Source organism: Paralichthys olivaceus, chromosome 10 (genome assembly GCF_024713975.1).
Source record: "Paralichthys olivaceus isolate ysfri-2021 chromosome 10, ASM2471397v2, whole genome shotgun sequence".
Lineage (NCBI taxonomy): Eukaryota > Metazoa > Chordata > Actinopteri > Pleuronectiformes > Paralichthyidae > Paralichthys > Paralichthys olivaceus.
The window spans coordinates 12,457,541-12,464,110 of record NC_091102.1 but is presented as its reverse complement, the minus strand read 5'-3'; positions in this window follow the sequence as shown (position 1 = coordinate 12,464,110).

The window sequence follows — 6,570 nt, the reverse complement described above, 5'->3', positions numbered from 1 at the left end:
GAGGCAGCTTCATAGCAGCACTCATTAATGAAGCTTTTAAATAAAACAACTAAGCGTGTTACAGTGAAATGTTTGTAATAGTGTTAACATGAAAGTTAGGATGAAGATGAAGATTTTCATGTGTAGAAAGGACGGAGGAAGTGTTGCATGATACAGCTTCTCTTTACTGAGGTAGATAGAAGCATATATGTATATATATTTATATAACTTGAATAAATAAAAAATTATGTAAACCAACACGATTATGTTTGTGGAAGGTTCGTATCATCCAATTTTTATCAGCCAACTGAGTAATCAGTTGGGCTCCATGCTGTATAAATACTGCACAGACAGAGTGGTGTTAGTATTCTCATATAATTCTTGGCAAGAAACAATAAATTTTCAAACTATTCCTTGAATGCCAAAATGTATAAGAACCTCTCTTACAGCAACCATATGCCTCTACATAATGTAAGCCTTTCAAAAGCACAGACAAAGCCCTGGTAATCATGCGAAGCTGGGGCGATCACTCTTTTCTACATCATCAGATACTGAACATGTGTTGTAGAAGATAACTCGACCGAAACTCTGTCAAAAATCTCAGGAGCACAGATGTAGATGATTGTATCTTTTCAGAGTCAATGGTACAGTCTGCAGTTCTTTTCCCCAAAAACACAAAAGATACAGCACGCCACGGCTCGCTCGTGCTATATTTGTACAGTTATCTGGCCTTATTGACAACACATGCAGGGCTGCAAATTGATGCGATCTAATTCTAAATCTGGACCAAAACTGTGCCAGAAAAATGATCCCACTTCAACACAGAGCCAGTGTCCCTGCGAGAAGTCTTTTCTTCTGGCACTTTCATTGTTTTGATCATACCCTGTGTAATCACTGCTGCTGTTCATATTTCACGGTACACTTTCTGTTGCTGTCAAATATGCTGTGTAAATAATAACTGTACCTTAGGAGATATCTTAACAGACTTGTGGAGATAAAGTCAGTGCCACGACTGTCGTCGTCACAGGCAATTTGTTTCATTCTGAATCTCTGAAATAAACCCATGGGATGGATCAGAATATCCAAAACTGCTGAAGGCATCATCCTCTGACTCCTCGGGGATGGGGTGCAATCCCCTCAGGCAACGTTATTACAGCACTTGCTTTACCACAAAATGATTGTACTTTATGACCAAGAAGATCTTTGCTTCAAATGTCACCTTTTTTCTTTTAGCTTTTGTCACAGGGGAATGAGTTTCTCTAGTGCTAGAGCCATCATTGCCTCTTCACACAGACAGCATGTCAATACTAAAATAATTGACTCAAGTGTAATTTGGGAGATGTTAGAGGATTATAGTAGGAGGCAAGAAAATCGTTATTCAGAGTTCACAATCTTGTTAGCATTCCACAAAAATGTAACGTGTGATAAATTCCATTATAAGGTTTCTCGACAAAGAGTATCTGACACAGACTCAGCCTGTGGCATAGAAAACAGCTGCTTGCTTATTACAGGACAAATTAAAGCCTGAAATGGAAGCAGTTTCTGTTTCTGCTCACACACTCTTAAATCCAAATGGTTCCCCTTAATACTCAACAACACAAAGAAATCAGAGAAATGGTTTCCCAAAGCAAATATGCAAGTGTAAATGTACTTTTACACAATTACAATGGTTTTCTGAGTTTTGCAACATGCCTGGTCTGCCACTTCTTTGCTACGTATGAACATGTCTCATCATGTAGTTTTATGAAGGTAATATCATGCTTTCTTCCATGGGTAGGGTTTGGCATGAAAAACTCATTGCCTGGCTCTCAAGAGGAATCTAGTTAAAATGAAATAACTGAGTCTTATTTCTCTGTACTCATAACACAACGGGTTGTTCAATACTGCAAGAACAAACGCTTTTTCTTTGTTGTAGCCATTTTCAGACATGAACTTGGGTCGGGACATTTTCCAGTTTGCCTTTCTCATATGAAGAACATAGCGGAGATATCCAAAATGTTTGAGCATTCGGGCGAGTGGTGCCCGGGTATAGCACACCGGAGACAGGACATGATTAAACTACGCTGTTGAAATTTTTTTTCACAGCACACTTACACAGCCCTCATCGTTGAAACCTCTCTTATCTCGTTGTCTTTCCACGTTGACATCTCCGATGGCATCCTTGACATATGGCACCTCTTTTTCATATTGAGATATTTGTATGCTTGTTTTGCGTCCATCACATGTTAGAAGCACCATCATAATGCCTACTGGCTTACTTTTAATCGTCCAGACATTTTTCAACTGTATTGTCATGTGGGCTCATGAGGAGGCTCGCAGGAAGCAGTCAAGACATTTTCTGTAACGACTGATTCGGACATTAGCATTCTCACATACATACATATATTTCCTCTAGTCCTTTTTTTGCCCTTGATATGCAGCTATAAGGTTGAGTTACGCTGGAAAAACTAGTTTGTACAACCTGTCTTCCTACTACATTGAAAAGACAAAGCATTTTCCCACAGCCCCACTCAAGCACAGGCTGTAAAGTGAGACCTCGGAGAGGTGCCGGGGTAGGGATAATAGTTTATACAGGGAGATAATAGTGCCCACTTTAAAACAGGCTCTCCTAGAAGGCCTTTGTATTGTTCCTCTTGGTTTTAGACATGAAAGGTGACAGAGGAAGTTGTGTAAGGAATGCAAAGAGCAAGAGAGCAAGACAGAAAATAAATTCAGGACACGCTTGCTTTCTCACTGTGGCACCAGTGGTCAATCTTGGCATGAAGTGAGTGCATATATCAGACTGTCAGTTTCAGAAAGTTACAGAGAACAGAACATGCAGTCTTATTTGATACGAAGCGATACAGTTCAACCGCATGAGAAGTATGTTTGTTGCTTTCAGCTAGCTTCTCTACTTTCAGGTAACTTTACCCTTGCCTGAAATAATAGACTAACTAACAACTAACTGGAAAGTTTTTTTAATACCTCCACAACAGACGCAGCTTGAGGAATTGTTTTCAGGCCTTTGTCTTTTTGTTTGTTCTTCCTTCTGTTCGTCCCATTTGTGGAGCGCAATATATCAGCTGCCCCTTGAGGGATCTCGGTCTCAAGGTGGAACTGGCTAGATTTTGGTGGTCTGGCCTTAACTCAAGAACTCATATGCTAATTGTTACAAATGAAAAGATGAGGTAATGTCATCTATTAACTGAAAGGTCAAAGGTCAGTTTCGCTGTGACATCGTTCTTGTGGCTGCATTGGGTGCAAAGGCAGTGCTAAATGTGTCCCTGTCCCCTCTTCACATCCACAAGGCAGCAATTCTAGTGCTTCAAGTTACTCCCTATACGTACTGATGAAGGTGTGTTTTTATTGCCTTTACCTCAGACTCATCCTCTTATCACTGTTTTCATTACCTATCAAAATCCATTCATTTTTGTGACATTACAAGTTGCATTTAGATATAACCATGTTGGACTGACAGTCAGAGTATGTCAGGTGGTCTCCTGAAATCTTCAGATTAGTCTTTAGTCCATTTGACGAGATAGTAAATCAGATTTCAGGGCCTCTATCGTGATTTTCCAATTCAATTTTACTGCAGAAGCTTGTGTGTCATGAGCTCTGGGTTTGATTTACCGAGGTGCAGGTCGTGCTGGGAAGCTTAGTGTTCACAGTAGCTCAAGGCGGTTGTGATGTCATCCTCAAATACGCAGGTGGTATCACTGCTTGTTATTCAACATGCCTTCCGATGCTGAGCAGAGACAGTCCCTGCAAGTGATAACTAAATTCTCAGTATACATTCATATACTTGCTAAATAAAGTACTTACCCATAAGTTCCATCCATCCATCCATCAATTCATCCTCTTTCCCTCATCCCAACCGTATCCCATCCCTGACACTGAGTCTCCCTCTGCCTAGTCACCAGTGGATGAGACACATCTTCACTTTAACCCCTTCACTCAACATCCATTCATTTCTCCTCAACATCCAATACAATCATTTACATTAAAAGATTTAATTCACACATCACACATAGTTAGGGTGTTGTCCTTGCTAGCAAAATACAACTTATCCTTTGAGACAGGTCACGCAAACAACCGTTTACACTATACCTTCACACCTATGGACAATTTAGAGTCTCCAATTGGAATTAAAGAGATATATATGAACTACCTAGTGAATTTTAACATGCAGTATTCAGATAGCAAATTATAGCAATATTATTTATTAAGGTTTTTATGAAGCAAATTTAAGTGAACCTGTGACATTTTCCTTTTAAACTCTGTAGTCCATTGCAGATCCCTGAAGATCTGCGCCGTCCTATGACAGAGCAAAGTGAACAAAAGACAAAACTGACAGGGAGATGAGAGAAGTGCATTACAGGCAGCAGACGAGACCCAAATTGGTGAGTGGGATGAATAATGCATTTATCTCAATCCTTCCAATCCTGTAAGTTTGCAAAATGACAGTGATCAAAGTTGAGTCTGGAAGGGCTGGTATTAAGGGAGAGATTAAAACGGTTGGGAGAGTGTAAAAGAGAACACCAGAGGGGAGAGAGGATATTTCTGTCTCTCGTCAGATCCTGTCATGACTTGTTTTACATTTACACTTTCCCTCTTTATCCCTTAGCTCTTATCCTGGCAATACAAATAGATTTGATGATTCAGTGTGGAAACAGCTGCAACAGCCTAATGCTATACTGCTGTTGAGACAGCACGCTGCACTGTGTTCTGCACTCTGACGTTTGCATGGAAATCAGACCCCCCCTGCTTGGTGTATTTATATTCTCTACAGTGTATTGATAGGAGTTTGCTTTATATACGGGAAAAGAAAAGGTGGAAAGGACAAATTATGCTTAAAATCCATCCACAGACACAAACACTCACACCCACACACACACACACACACACACACGGCTACGACAGATGCCTTGTCTCTGGTGTATTGTATTTGTAAGATAACAGGCCGGTGTGGGCGTCCACAAAAACGCTCAGTTTGCACCTGAGTCAAAATCCATCTCTGCTTTAGTCACCGACAGTGCAGAGGAAAAAGAAGCTGAGGAGGACACATCGCATTTCTGTGTAGAAAACCTCTGTTCGATGGTTTATCTGCTCCCTATTTCACGTTTGCTTTGAGATCAGGCAGCGACTGTTGCCGTCTTTTGCCAGAAATGAGAACTGCTCTGAGAACACGTCTTCATTTTTCAACGCATGTCATTCAATCGACGCAAGCCTCAGCAGAAAATGATCTGAGAGTCATTAGTATAGTAATTTGGCACTGAAGAATGATAAATGGTTTAATTTAAATCCTCGTGCATGTGGTGCGTTATGACTTCTTGTGTCTTCAAACAAGCAAGATTTTGACGTGTGAAAATGTATGAAACACAAAAATTGTAGTCTTGACAAATTGCCCCTTCATTAAGTCATTGAAGTGATATTGGAGACTGAGCGGAAAAAAACAAAAAAAACATACCAGGCTTGGGCATGGCCATGAGGAATATTCCTGCAAGCTGCAGTGAACCTTCATAAATCCCACCACCTTTTGTTCATCCATGTGGTGGATGTTGAGGAAAATGACTCTTCATACTCGAAGGGCACCAAATAATTGTGGTGCTTCAGGCAGAGCCAGTAGGACTGAAATAAAACAAGTGCTCTCGCCCAATCCGTGCCTGCTAAGAATAGGCCTGTTCAGACGAGGGTGGCGGATGCTCGGCTGCATCCTCGGCTCTGTGGCTGCGGAGACATAACCGCGCTCTGTTCCTCTGCAAGCATGACATACAGTACACGAAGGCTTTTCGATTTAGCACACAGCCCTTGAATCGTCTCATACGACGATTTGTACAGATTTCCTGCGAATAGAGAGAAAAAAATCCACTGTTTATTGAGCTAATTTGTGAGTGATGCTTTTATCCCTTTTATGCAAACTGTGTGATGAAAAAAGGTCAAAAACACACTAACAGTTACTGATGTTATCAGTATTTAAGATGAGTGTTCAAATAGTTCTATCTGTAAATTAGCAATTAATTGTATGTTTAAAATACTTCATAACAAGGGTTTCCCCTTAAGCACTTGTTACCTAGCAACTGCAACCAGAATGCATTGCATCCTCATGTTGCCAGGACTAAACATGTTTTCATTAGGATGTAGATTTACGTTTTACTGCATGTGTTCTTTTTCTATAAGAAGGAGTCTGTAGTTTTCCCTCTACATTTTCAGCAGCAGGAGTAAAAAATCCACAGGATATTTCAGGGTGGTTTCACTTGGCTGGGCAAAGTCTCCGTCCTGCTGTTGGTCATTCGCTCTATCATTGTCTTTTCGCTGCCATGTCAGTGTCTGCTCTGTCGGCAGAGAGATGAATATTTCAGAGGTCTACACTGTGTTCCATTTGTTAGCGTGGTTGTAAACAGCGTTGGGCTCTATCCCTGGTGGTCAGATGTTTACAAAAATAATTATGAAAAACACCTTTATTTCATAATTAAATAAACCATAAGCTTACATGCTGTTAGTAATCACTGTGCTAAAATATGGTACTCTCAGAAAAACAAGAATCTGTACTGCAATTACCAAGAATGTATTTGACATTAAAAGTCAGATTTTATGTTTCTTCAGTTAAATTTG